The following is a 14,418-nucleotide window of genomic DNA, read 5'->3' as shown; positions in this document are numbered from 1 at the left end:
CAAATATATATGGTGTTCTTAGGATGCATGATTTTTACATCTGTGATCACTTGCAAATATACACTATATTGCCAAAAGTTTTGGGATGACTTCCTTTACAAGCACATGAACTTTAATGACATCCCATTCTTAATCTGTAAGGTTTAATGTGGAGTTTGTCCCACACACTGCAGCTAAAACAGCTTAAACTCTTCAGGGAAGGTTTTCCACAAAGTTTAGTAGTGTGTTTATGGGCATTTTTGACCATTCTTCTAGAAAAGCATTTGTGAGGTCAGGTGCTGATGTTGGACGAGAAGGCCTGTCTCTTAGTCTCCAATCAAATTCATCCCAAAGGTGTTCTAACGGGTTGAGGTCAGGACTCTGTGCAGGCCAGTCAAGTTCCTCCACACCAAACTCACTCATCTATGTGTTTATGGACCTTGCTTTGTGCACTGGTGCGCAGTCATGTTGGAACAGGAAGGGGCCATCCCCAAACTTTTCCTACAATTTTTCAAGCATGAAATTGTCTAAAATGTCTTTGCATGCTTAAGCATTAAGAGTTTATTTCACTGGAACTAATGGGTCAAGCCGAACCCCTGAAAAACAACCCCACACCATAATCCCCCTCCAACAAACTTTACGCTTGGCACAATGCAATCAGGCAAGTACCTGGCAAGTGTGCTTTCCATGACTGAATCTGATGCTTTGCATTGCACTTGGTGATGTAAGGGTTAGATTACATCAGCCATTGAAACCCATTTCATGAAGCTCTCTACACTCTGTTCTTGAGCTAATCTGAAGGCCACACAAAGTTTGAAGGTCTGCAGTTACTGACTGCAGAAAGTCCTGCACACTCTGTACCTCAGCATGTGCTGACCCTGTTCTGTGATATTACGTGACCTACTACCACTTCATGGCTAAGTTGCTTCCACTTTGTCATAATACCAACAGTTGACAGTTGACCGTGGAATATTTAGTAGTGAGGAAATTTTACAAACGCACATTACACAGGTGGCAACCTATCACGGTAGCATGCTTGAATTCACTAAACTCCTAAGAGCGACCCATTATTTCACAAATGTTTGTAGAAGCATCTGCATGCCTAGGTGTTTGATTTTGAGGCCATATAATTAATTGGAACACCTGAATTCAATGATTTGGAGGGGTGTACCAATACTTCACTATTTACTAGTTTTTATTAATTATATTACTAGTATAAAAATTAGTAAATATATATATATGCGTGTGCTAATTTTAAGTAATTTTGTCCCCACGATAAATTATTATGTGTTACTGAATAAGTGGTTATGTATTTGTTGTGAAAGTGTAGTATGTACCTTTTACCGCTGGGTGGCAGCAGTGTTTTTCTGTGACGTTGGGGGCAGATAGTCAATCACAAGAGGCACTGGGCAGACACCTGCACTTCTCTCTATGCTGTGTATGTGTGTGTGTGGTGGCTGCAAGATGAGATCATCAGGGTTGTTTGCAGCACTGCAGAGGAAGGCCCACACAGGGAGAGAGGGTCAAGAGCAGGGCAACAGCCTCCTATGTACTTTCCTTTCTCCTTCCCTTTATACCCCACCTGCTCTCTCAGCCATCCTTATCGTTTGACCTTCTCATCCTTTTATACACTAATTGTTGTCATAAACCTTTCAATTGTTTTTCCCCCCATCAGCTTATTAGACCTTCACCTACTACTTTCTTGTGCTTTCATTTAAAAAAAAAATCTATTTCCCTTGCAAATGTTGTTTGTTTCTCTGTTTTAAAACTCTACGGCCATTTCTTCAGGTAACACCCTCATTCTGGCTTTAGGCATGAATTTTAAACTAAAAAATTGAACTTATGTTGTGGCCTCTTAAGGCTTCCATACTGCTGAAATGGACTTTTTTAATATAGTCTTCTGAATAGTCATTTTTTAAAAGTATTGAGAGTCATTGAAATGCACTTTTAAGAAATGTTTTCAATATAGTGCCACTGTTTCTATTTGAGGTTGATTATTTCATATTCAAATATGTGCATGTATTCATCTTTTTTAGTTAGTATTTAAGACACAGAGCAAAAGTAATATGTTTTCATGGAGGTTGTTTGAAGTGTGTTATCAAGATTAGAAAAAGTCATGAAGTATTAACCCAATACTTCAATTTCAAGTAAGATATCTGAGCTGACAGAACAGCCTTGGGGTCTGTGAGACCCCAAAGAGAACATGAGCTTCTAACTTTCATGAGACAAGAGAGTCTTTTACATGCAAATCTCTCATTGTATTGCATAACATATAAGAGGTGTAACCTGGGCGGAGGACTATCACTCAGGTGTTCCAGCTTTTCAGGTTACCTGGAAACAACTGGTTTCTATAGACAACCCTTCGTAACACTTTATTTTCTGGTGAGAGTTACACATTACTTCAAGTACTTATTATAGTGCTTTATTACAGTAAATTGTTCATATTCATAACTAACCCCAAACCAAACCCTAACCGTATCTCTATAGTAGTTGATTAATATTATTCAGTACTTTATTTGAGTAAGTACAATGTAACTGTCACCTTAAAATAAAGTGGAACCCAACCCGTTTTTCCATTCATTAAAACTCAATATTTTGTGTCTTGTTGACACCCATTTTCCCATTGTTAATGGCATGAAGTTATATCACCTGGAGGTCGCCTTATTGAATCTGGAAAATGTGTCACACAGAAGCAGTAAACCCTTAAAGGAAAGAGCTATCTGCTGCCTTTAAGGTCCTGCCATTGGACTCTGCACTTTGCAAGCATTTATCTTCCAGTAATAAAACTATAAAGTTTAGAATGTGAACTAAGCTCTTTCATGCTCCGTCCTTATCTCCCCTTTACGTCATTTCTGCAAGCCCTCGACTTGCTTTTTGCCAACAATTTAATCCAGAGTTGGGCTCCGAGTAATGCTGAGTACAGCTTTTCAATCTAAGTGTAACAGTGCCCTTAAGAAACTGCATGAATCCAACAACATCTGGCTGTAAATCTTTACCAAACTCAGGGGTGAAATTATTTGGCCCACATAGCTATTTGACACACAAGAGTTTAATTGCATTGATAGACTCTCACAACTCTCGAATTGTGAGCACGCATATCAATCACAAAAAAGTATTAAAAGTACACTTTACTATAAAAAAGTAAAGTGTTTTTGTAATGAGGACCCCACATAACATGCATGAAAATAAATAGACATCATGGTTAGAAAGTAAGAATTAATTCCCACAATTTTGGCCAAAATTGTGGCCATTTTGTAGTTTGTGGCCATTTTATAGTTCCCTCATTTTAGTAGATAAGTTTACTAATTCTTTTTGAAGTTGTATAAGTTTAAGTTGTACTAATTATTTCCCTCATTTTAATTTGTGTACTGTAAGTCTTGGCCATGATTTAAATTCTCCCTATTATGCTATTTTAAACGTTCCTAATTGAGGTCTCCTACAGTAGGTATACTTGCATCTAAAGTATCAAGTCTCTCTTAACCCCTTTTTTTCCGTAAGCAAACTATGCTCGGATTGGTCAGAAGGCTCAGTCTGCTGTGATTTGTCCTTGCCCACTTACAGCTTGTGTCAGAAACGAAACACATATTACAATATTAGATTCAGTCTTCCCAGCCACAGGTCTACAATTTTGTTTCTGGTGTCCTTTAACAGCGCTTTGAAGATCTTAGCCATAGTGGAGTTTGAAGTCTGACTGTTTGAGTTTGTGGACAGGTGCCTTTATACTGATAACAAGTTCAAACAGGTGCCTTTAATACAGGTAATGAGTGGAGGACAGATGAGCCTCTTAAAGAAGAAGTTACAAGTCTGAGAGCCAGAAGTTTGTTTTTTGTTTTTTTGTTGTTGTTGTAGGTGACCAAATACTTATTTTCCACCATAATTTGCAAATACATTTTTAAAAAATGTGATTTTATGGATTTTTTTCTCATTCTGTCTCTCATAGTTGAAGTGTACCTATGATTAAAATGACAGGCCTCTCTCATTTTTTAAGTGGGAGAACTTGCACAATTGGTGGCTGACTAAATACTTTTTGCCCCACTGTAGATAGAAATGGCTCGTTCTAAGGTAATAAAAGCATAAAATTCATTATGTAAAGTCTTTTAATACTACACACTGCACCTTTAAGTACTTATTTTGAATAAGTAATTTCATGGCCACTAAATAAGTATGTTCTATAGAGTATGAGTGTGTGTAGTATGAACGTAATCTGGGACGTATTATATTGGCCATGTTATCATAATGATCTATCAGCGCCAGTTGCGTAGCCGTTCACAAATCCTCCCCCGTGGCCTAGTAGGATAAATTGTCCATCAAATAGGCTACACACTTGAGAATCTACCCGGAAGTAGTAGGTCATCCATATACTGTGGATTCAGACAGACCTCTTTTGTTTTTATCAAGTTTTATAAACCTGCTATAAAGTAAGGAAGTATACGATTTCGGACGCAACCTTAGTTTGCTTAGTTAGCAAACCTGTGTTCCTTTGTTCCCGCCAGTCATTAGTTCCCATGAATATTAATTTCAAGTTTACACTTGTTAGTCCTTGAGTTCATTATATCATTGTGTATTTAAGTTCCTCATTTCCTTCTACTCATTGTCAGTATTTTTTGTGTTAGTGCTGCTTTGCACACTGCTTCATTGAGTTTACTTGGATTACATGAGATGCTTTGTTTAATAAACTACACTTCTACTTTAAACCCATTTGTTTTTAAGTTTAAGTTTTTAAATTTCATCATGTTTGGACTCAAATGTTACAGGAGTGGTATGTAAATCAAAACAATTTAAACCATGGTAGAAACAGGTGCAACAATTATATACTACTACTATCAGAACACTGTTCGTTCTTGTTAGAGTTTAACATCCTCATACGCCCCTGAAAACCAACTCTATCCCCTCCAGCATGGGCAGGCTTCATAAATTAAAGACGACACAACCTCCAGTTACACAGGCGGACATCTACACCCAGACACCTGCTCTGGCCTCAGTATACACACCCACAGCCCTTTTGTTAAAGACTCCTGCAGACTGAACATTTGCCCTTAAGAGGAGAAATCTGCTGCATATTTCCTGTAAGAAGGTGTTCTGCAATGCCTTTTGAATGCCTTTCCCTGTGTAGACTTGCATTGACTTGCCTGTTAATGCTCAAGGTATGAGAGTCATCTTTTGTTTTGAGCTCTAGATCTGGAATGTTCTATGGCAAAGATGGCCTCCTTTCATTGAAGTGCCACAATTCTACATGCTTTACAAGAGAAGATTTGAGTGCTGAGTGAATAAATATGCTTGGAAAACAGGGGAAGAGTGAGTCATTTTAGGAGAACAACACATGTAGAGAAGTATACATCAACGCCTTGCCTTCACACTCCAGCCCACGTATGGTACCATCGCTCATGCACTACCCAAAACGATTGTAGGGCAAACACGTCATGCAGGTTTACGTTTAAACATGTTCACTGCATACTGCTACATTAACTTAAAATAGCACAAGATTCTTAACACCCACAATTGGTTCTTTCATGACAATATCTCAAAAGTATATACATTTGGCAGATATTAATAGATTTTTTATTTATCATCCTTTTATCTTAAGAGACAGATATTGTTGCACAGTGCCTGCAGCTCTTTCAGTCATAACTATATGTACACTCACCTAAAGGATTATTAGGAACACCTGTTCAATTTATCATTAATGCAATTATCTAATCAACTAATCACATGGCAGTTGCTTCAATGCAATAAGGGGTGTGGTCCTGGTCAAGACAATTGCTGCGTCCCAATTCGCCTACTTATACTACGTCCTAAAAGTATGTACTCTTTTTGTGAAGAAAAAGTATATACTTTTGAGTGTGTAGCAGAAAAGTATGCAAGTTTCGGGACATACTACTTCGCCATCTTTAACGGACTCTGTCGCTTAGTTAGATGCATCCCGTCACCGTTTATCTGCCCTGTCAATCATCGTCAGATTCGTCACAGTTCAAATCCTCCACATTCAGTTTAATCTCCTACCGTATCGGAGAGAAATGTAGCCGCTCGTTGATCTGCCATTTGTGGATCTTTAATGCAGAGACTCTCCTCATGTGTTTGAAGTTTAAATATAATGATGCATTTAAAAGTTAATGGCCAAACGTGTCATTACAAAAGTTCACAATGCTGCTGCAGGTGAAATATAATGTGGACAACACTGAATAAATATATTTTTGTCAGGTTAAATATTGATAGTTGGTCACTCAAACCCCTTTATCTAAACTTCTCTACTTAACCGTCGAACTCGCACATCCGTCATGTTTGTAGTTTATTAACGCTTTTTATCCGCGTTTGTAGTTCTAATCGAATCCTCGTCCAACTCGCAGTGGGTTGTGGGCAATATCAGCCGTTAGAGTGCCCATCAATCCATACTGTGAATTCGGACCGGAAATAGTAAACCATCCGGGAATCTTTGGAATACTCTTTTCAACATACTACGATTTGGGACATACTAATTCTATTTTCGAATACTATTTAGGATGGATAGTATGCGAATTGGGACGCAGGGAATCTCCTGAACTCCAAAACTGAATGTCAGAATGGGAAAGAAAGGTGATTTAAGGAATGTTGAGCGTGACATGGTTGTTGGTGCCAGACGGGCCGGTCTGAGTATCTGCTCAGTTACTGGGATTTTCATGCACAACCATTTCTAGGTTTTACAAAGAATGGTGTGAAAAGGGAAAAACATCCAGTTTGCGGCAGTCCTGTGGGCGAAAATGCCTTGATGATGCTAGAGGTCAGAGGAGAATGGACCGACTGATTCAAGCTGATAGAAGAGAAACTTTGACTGAAATCAATTAATCAATCCATTAATCAACTTTATTTATATAGCGCTTTTACAATGACGATTGTTTCAAAGCAGCTTGACAGTGTTAAACAGGAAAATATTGTAACAAAATTTGATTTGGCTGTACAGTCGTTCTGGAGAAAACAGTGATGTTATCAGCTTATTTTAATGTATCATATAGCGACAATGTTGGCAGGTCAATATTATAGTTTATAGAATTGAATAAGACCTAATTGATTAATTTTATTTGTATATTGAGCTGAATAACTTAGATCATAATTTTAGTGTTATAGTTTTAGTCTCCCCAACTGAGCAAGCCAAGCCAAAGGTAACAGTGGCAAGGAACCAAAACTCCATCAGGGTAGCCTAGAAATCTAGACGCACCCTAGCGGCAGCAAATTTAATCTGCCCGCAAGTGTCGTCTAGGAACTCTCAATACCCTTCTGAGCTGTATTCCTCAGAATCTGGACGGGCCAATCACATCGTGTACAGAGTCGGCGGGCGGGGCAATAATGACGACGGCCGAGTTGCGTTTGCGTGCTTCTGTTGTCTAGTAAACACAGAAACTGTCGAACGGCGGCAGTCTCTCGAATCAGTTTCGGAGAAGAAACCACATGGATGGAGTCATGAGGGTGTCCCCTGCCGCTGAGACAGAACCGCTCCGACCCCGGTCGATGAGGCATCCACTTCGACAATAAATAGAAGATGAGGATTGGGGTGGACTAGGATCGGAACGGACTAGAAGGCGTTCTTCAATTGGTGGAAGGCCTCCGTGGCCGATGGAGTCCAGGACAGAGACTTGGGCCAGTTCTGGAGCAGAGAGGTGAGTGAGGAGCTGAGCAGGCTGTAATTCTTTATGAAGCGGCGGTAGAAGTTGGCGAATCCCAGAAAGTGCTGCAGCTCTTTGTTGGTCGTGGGCTGAGGCCAATGTGTGATGGTGTCCACCTTCCTCTGGTCCATCTTGACTCCATGGTTGTCTATGATGAACCCAATAAACTGGCCAGTGGTGACGTGGAACTTGCACTTCTCGAGCTTGGGATAAAAGTGATGGTCTCTGAGTTTTTGCAGGAATTGACAGACATGCTCCTCATGCTACCTCAGGTCACTAGAATAGATGAGGATATCGTCGATGTAGACGATGACAAACTTGTTTAAGAATTCACAAAATACCTCATTCATGTAATTTTGGAAGATGAAGGGTGAGTTGGACAGCCTATACGTCAACACCCGATATTCATAGTGACCTGAGGGAGTGATGAAGGCTGTCTTCCACTCGTCTCCCTTGCGAATGCGAATGAGGTTGTAGGCACTTCTGAGATCAAGCTTGGAGAATATGGTGGCCCCACGGAGCTGTTCCAGAGCGGATGGGACCAGAGTAAGAGGATAACTAAATTTGACAGTCTGAGAATTAAGGTGATGGTAGTCGATATACAGCCGCAAGCCTCCGTCCTTCTTGGCCACGAAGAAAAAGCTTGAAGCGGCAGAGGAGGTCGATGGACGGATGAACCCTTGTTGTAGCGCTTCGTGCACATACTCCTCTATGGCCGTCTGTTCCGGGATGGACAGAGGATATACGAGGCCCTTCGGTAGAGTGGCCCCAGGCAGGAGGTCGATGGCGCAGTCCCATGGCCGATGGGACGGTAGTTTGGTAGCCAACCGCTTACTGAAGACATTCTGGAACGCCCGGTAAGCTGGGGGAATGGCCACGTTTACTTGAGTTTCGGGACTCTCCTGAGGTGGACTGGAAAGGTAATGATGAAGGAACTGTTGATGAGGATGGACCTTTTCGGCGAGGACGATGAATACAACGATCAAAGCAGTTCTCACCCCATTGCAGGATCTCTCCGGTGGACCAGCGGATCTGCGGCTGGTGTAATATAAGCCAGGGGCGTCCCAAGATGATGTCTGCGGTTGACTCCTTCAGCACCATTAACTTGATGGTTTCCTCATGCAGATGACCAACGCGTAGTGTAAGAGTGGGGGAGAAATGGCGGACACGACCTCGGCCCAGCGGTTTAGCCTGAATGGTGGTGATTCTGAGGTCAACGGGACAACATTGACGTTGGGAGGTTAGCTTTTTGAGGGTTTGCTGTCCGATGAAGTTTCCCGCTGACCCGGAGTCGATGAGGGCTTGTGCTGCAACAGATGAGTGGGAATTACAAACGAATACTGGCATCTTAGTAAGGTTTGCTGTTAATGGAGGTAATTGGATGGTACTCACCGCGGGCCGAGTGGGTCGCACAGGGCAGGTCGTAATGCCATGTCCATCTCCCCCACAATACAGGCACAGATATTGTGAGATCCTGCGTTGGCGTTTGGTGGTTGTTAGATGGTATGAGTCGTTCTGCATGGGTTCAGGTGCTGGAGGTGCGACAGATGTTTTTTAAGCGGGCGGAGGATCGGCAGCGGGTGAGGAGAGGCCACAGGCAGATAACTGTTGAGACACACGGATGGTTTTCTGGATGAGGGCTTCCAAGCCCACGGTGTCCTCGTAGACCACAATGAGTTGCTTGATTTCAGAGAGGAGGCCGTGGCGAAAGGCGGTGACGAGGGCTGATTAATTCCATCCGTTCATACAGGCCAGTGTGGAAGCGCAATGCAAAGGAACTCGTTGTCTCTCGTTTGCATTGGTTAATAGAAAACAGTTGATCATGGACAGATAATTTGGCAGTTTGTTGACCAAATACCTCTTTTAGATGAGTGCAGAAGGCGGTGGTTGAGCCGATGACAGGGGTATTCGCTTCCCATAGCGACTGTGCCCACTGTAGGGCTCTGCCTGAGAGCAATGAGATGATAAATGCCACCCGGCCTCTCTCACTGTGGAACAGATGAGCGTTTGCTTCCATATACAGGGAACATTGCAAGAGAAACCCATTGCAATCCTCCCCTGTGCTGCTGTAGGTCGCTGGCCGGGCCATGGGACCTGCAGCTGGCAGGCAGCAGGCAGCAAGCTGACAAAGTAACGGGTGGCGGTGGTGTAGGTGATAACATGCTAGCTTGAGTAGCGGTGGAGGGAGTGTCGTGAACCAGTGAGGACCGTACAGTGTGAACCAGCGTAGTGAAGTGGTCTGCAGTGCGGTCCCCGCCTGTGTCCGAAGATCTCTGCATTTGGCCTGGTCTTCTGTCAGACACAGATCAGGACACAGAGGAATTAGTGCAAGTGCAAGGCTTATTATCAGAGGTTCCGAACACAGGAGATACTTAGGTGGAAGGTGACACTCAGACGAAGGACGATGATGGTGAAGACGACGATGAAGGAGAAGCCGAAGATGATGACGATGACGATAAAGACAAATATAAAGACAAAGATGGGTACAGATGAGGGCTTCTTGGAAGGACAGGTAGTCAATGGTGGGTTCGGTGCCAGACCAGACAATGGGAGTGAAGGTGAGCCGGGTAGATATAGTGGTGACTGGTGATGGTGCCCAGGTGTTCAGAATGATGGTGATGGGGAACAAGTGGGCGTGGCAGTGATGGATGATTGTGAGGGCGTGACAAGCATTAGTAAATTAAGTGGCATCCTTCCGCTAGTAAAAAATAGTCCCTGCAACAAAAATAACAATCAGCTAGGAGCTTTGCAGATGTTTTGTGTGATTGGAAAGTCAGTTTACACTTCAGATATTGGCAACGACTCCCGAGAGCTATTTTATGGATGTAATAGCCCCGCACATTATTTGTTCCCTCGTTTTAGTTAATTTATGACTACATTGTGGTAATTTGTTACTTTGTTTTAGTATAGTGCACTATTAAAAGCTGTAATACACTACCCGATTTTTGCCCCGATTTTCCCCCGATTTAGAATCTGAACAAGTTGACGCTAGTTGACAAAAGTCAGAGCCAGTCTTCAGATTTAAACCGACAGATTCCATGAAAAATCGCGTAGTATATCATGGCCATAGACTTTGATATGGTTTTGATATTTGTTATGTTTGATATTTTGAGCCGATTTTAGAACACATGACGCATCGCTACTGAAACCGGAAAATTACTGACTACAAGCCAACGAAAATCAACAAACAAGAAACGGAGACCAGCAGCAGGATCACAAAGTGGAACTCCACCACGGAAGAAAAACGTATTCAGCTGTGGCAGGTGTCGCGAGTGTCTCTATAATGTGGATGACAACTGTTACCGGTAGTAGACAAAGAAAAAAAGCTGATTTTTGTCATTTTCACACGAATACATATTAATAAATGACAAGTTTATGTTTGAAAGTCTGTAGGTTAAAATAAATGCGGATATAGGCCTAATTGTAATAATAAAAAACAACATAGCCTAATATCGATTTTGCCTGTAAGCGTGGCGTGAGCGTGGCGTTTCTGTTGCGTGGGGCTGCCTGCCGTTTTCTCTAGGTGCGTCTCAATTAGCTCCCTAGTTCAGTTGTCAGGGGCAGGCACTGATCAGGGAGTCAGCCCATTGACTTATGTCCTGATCAGTGCCCTGACTAGTGAACTAAGGAGCTGATTGAGACGCAGGGTCTGTCTTTGCACACCAGAAGCGTGTCTGACGCGTCGCCCGCTGCTGTACATTTACAGGGAAGCCATATACTTCATGTTAAATAATATATAGCCTATTGATAGCCTAGAAATCTAGACGCACCCTAGCGGCAGCAAATTTAATTTGCCCGCAAGTATCGTCTAGGAACTCTCAATACACGTCTGAGCTGTATTCCTCAGAATCTGGACTCCCCAATCACATCATGTATAGAGTCGGCGGGCGGGGCCATAATGACGACGGCCGAGTTGCGTTTGCGTGCTTCTAGTAATCACAGAAACTGGTGAACGGCGGCGGTCTTTTGAATCAGCTTTGACCGCAATCCTGGAAGACTTGGAGTTGAGCTTTTCTCTGAGAAAAGAACAAAGAACGGCACTGAAGTCATTCTTAAAAAGGGAAGATGTGTTCAGAGTTTAGCCGACCGGATACAGCGAATGTTTAATCAGTCAGCGAGCTCTGCTTCACCTTCATTGCTCTGGTTGGTGTAGCGCTATCCTATCGCGTGCAGAGGGAGTTTGAAAGACAACCGTTTATCCCGCCCCTCGGATTGCGCCCTGTCTATGGTGAGTTTCCAGACCAAACATCTTGATGTGGGTCTGGCTTGTCTGGCTAGCCTATTGATACAGCAAAGACAAATAATAATACTAATAATATTTCGCAAACCAAATTCTGAGGTAAACATTTGTCTTAATTTATTCATTATGTCACTTACCATTAGCCTACGGGTTTTACATTAACGCTTTCCCGGGATAACGTCACGTGTTTAAACGTGGACAAAGCGCGTCAATAGCTGTGAATTATTAATTGTAGGCCTATTACAATAAATGTTAACAGATTATTTAATAACGTAAACAAGGTCGCGTTACTCGATGCTCACGCATCTTGTCTGTGTGAGACTCGAGTAGGAATCAAAACAGCAAAACTATTGTATAAGTAACTTATATATTGTCAACGAAAGTAGTTCCAAACAAATCCACACCAGAGCATGTGTGCTTCTTCGAACAACAGTGTTTATTTAATGAAAAACTCAATGTTATAAATAAATAAATGATTTAATTATCTATTTATTCATGAATCCGATGTCCTCTATACATGTGTTGCAATAAAATAAAATAAAAAACAATAAATGAACAGAACGCGCTTACAGATTAGACTCAATATTTTGACTCATCAGCACAGAAAAACACTTCCTCTAACTCCCGCTGTAATCTGACCATTACTGGCCACGTCTAGTGCGTTTTGGCTCTTTTTGTTGACTTTTTGCTCAGCGCACAGATAGTCGCTTCAAAAATTACCGCGCTCATCTCCTGCACATCTCATGCTTGTTGTTATGTCTGTCATGCGTGCGTCTCCTAGCAACCAAGTGCTTGTTTCAGTTTGTGTTCCAGACGTTTTTAAAGTCTGGTAGTGTATGATGCCCAGCTTTTCTCTGTAACCATTTACAAAGTCGGCAAGTGTATGATGCCTAGTGTTTTTGAAATCTGTTCAGATTTAAAAAATCGTGTAGTGTATTCCAGCCTTTAACAAAAAAAATTATATCATTAGGTATGTTGGCAACAGTTTACTTAAAATGAACCAATTAATAATTAATTTTTATAAAATCGTAAGAGCTAATTATTAATTTGTGGCTATACAAGTTTTTTTTTACTTGAATTGTCTCATATTGTTTGTTTTGGTCAAATATAAAAATATTATTTCTAACAGATGGTGCAGCGTCGAGATGATTTTACCAACTGGCTCCATAGAGTCACCATTGAGTGTTGCAATTATATGAGGGATCTGTCTTGGTAATGTAGAGTCTTATCATGGATTTTTAGCAAGGTTGAAATGCCGCATTGAGTAATCAGTAATGTAATGACCTAAAACAGTGTTGCTGAGAGATGGAAGCAGCTGCTATTTTTTTTAAATGATATGCCAATGGGAAAGAATTCAATATTATACACAGAAAGCCTTTGTAGAACACCCTTACATGCAGCGCACTGTCACAAACTTGTTTGTTTCTTCTACTTAAAGACTGCGTTCATGCTCAGTCTGAATCCAGCTTTTCTCCTCCTTGTGATTAATAGCAAGGCCCTTTATGATGTTTCTCCTTTCCTTGTTGCATAATCTTCTATAAGTTGCAATCCCAGTGTAGAAAAGCAGATTTGAATGAATAGACGCCACTGTGTTGAGGATTAGGAAACAGAGATGGTGGCAAGTGCCAAGTGGTCACTGAAGCAGTTACTTATAAGGACCTCTAAATGGTGCGCTTGTGTGTGTTTGTGCGTAAGGCTGGATGCCGATGGTATGCTTCCTGTTTGTGTGTGAATGTGTGCATCCATTTACAAATCAACAATTTCATGCGAATTATGGGAACACAGAGGCAATTCTTTAATCACTCTCATGATGACTGTCTTTCTTCTGCAGAACACAACATTTTGAATTCTATTTAGTGAAAGTTAATGGTGTCCAAAACAACTCTGACTTTCATTGTATGGGTCAAAGATATATGGGCCCACCGTAATTTGCTGCGAGGACCATTGGAGCCTTTTTATTCTTACACTGACCCAAGTTTCCATGCTCTCCTTCAGATTCACTGGGTTTGGTCTAGAGACAGGTGGCCAGTGGGAGAGAGAGCCAGGCAGCCAAGCATAAAGAAGCAGGCCATCAGATACTCAAGCATTCAGTGAGTACAAGCAGGCCTAGCATCTACTGCACGTGTGCCCACAAACCTGCTGCTCCTTATGCCACATCTGACATATCGCTAGATGAGCCTGTCTCAGCTGATGTTACACTCAATTGCTTGCACACAACACACCAAAAGCATACACACATCAGTCACCGTCAGTAAAGTGCATAACCTGTTATGAGGATGGATCTAACAGAAATGAAATGCTTTAATTGTTTGGTTTAATTGATATGAAGCAGAATTTGATTCTACTTCAGGTGATTCATTTATAGTATTAATGGGATCTGATGAATCATCACAAGTGCTTCTACATGTTTTATACTTCTTGTCGTATATAAAACATTGCATGCAGACATTCTGTAAAGCTTGCAGGACAGCCTTGCCAAATCAATCCGATGAAGAAATAAAGTGGATTGCACTGCATAACTAATTTTCAAATCCTTTTAACAGAGCTGGATCGGGTCAACCATTT

The sequence above is a fragment of the Pseudorasbora parva genome, chromosome 17, assembly GCF_024679245.1.
Source record: "Pseudorasbora parva isolate DD20220531a chromosome 17, ASM2467924v1, whole genome shotgun sequence".
In the NCBI taxonomy this organism is placed as follows: domain Eukaryota; kingdom Metazoa; phylum Chordata; class Actinopteri; order Cypriniformes; family Gobionidae; genus Pseudorasbora; species Pseudorasbora parva.
The sequence above is the reverse complement of the archived record's forward strand: the minus strand, read 5'-3'. Positions refer to the sequence as shown.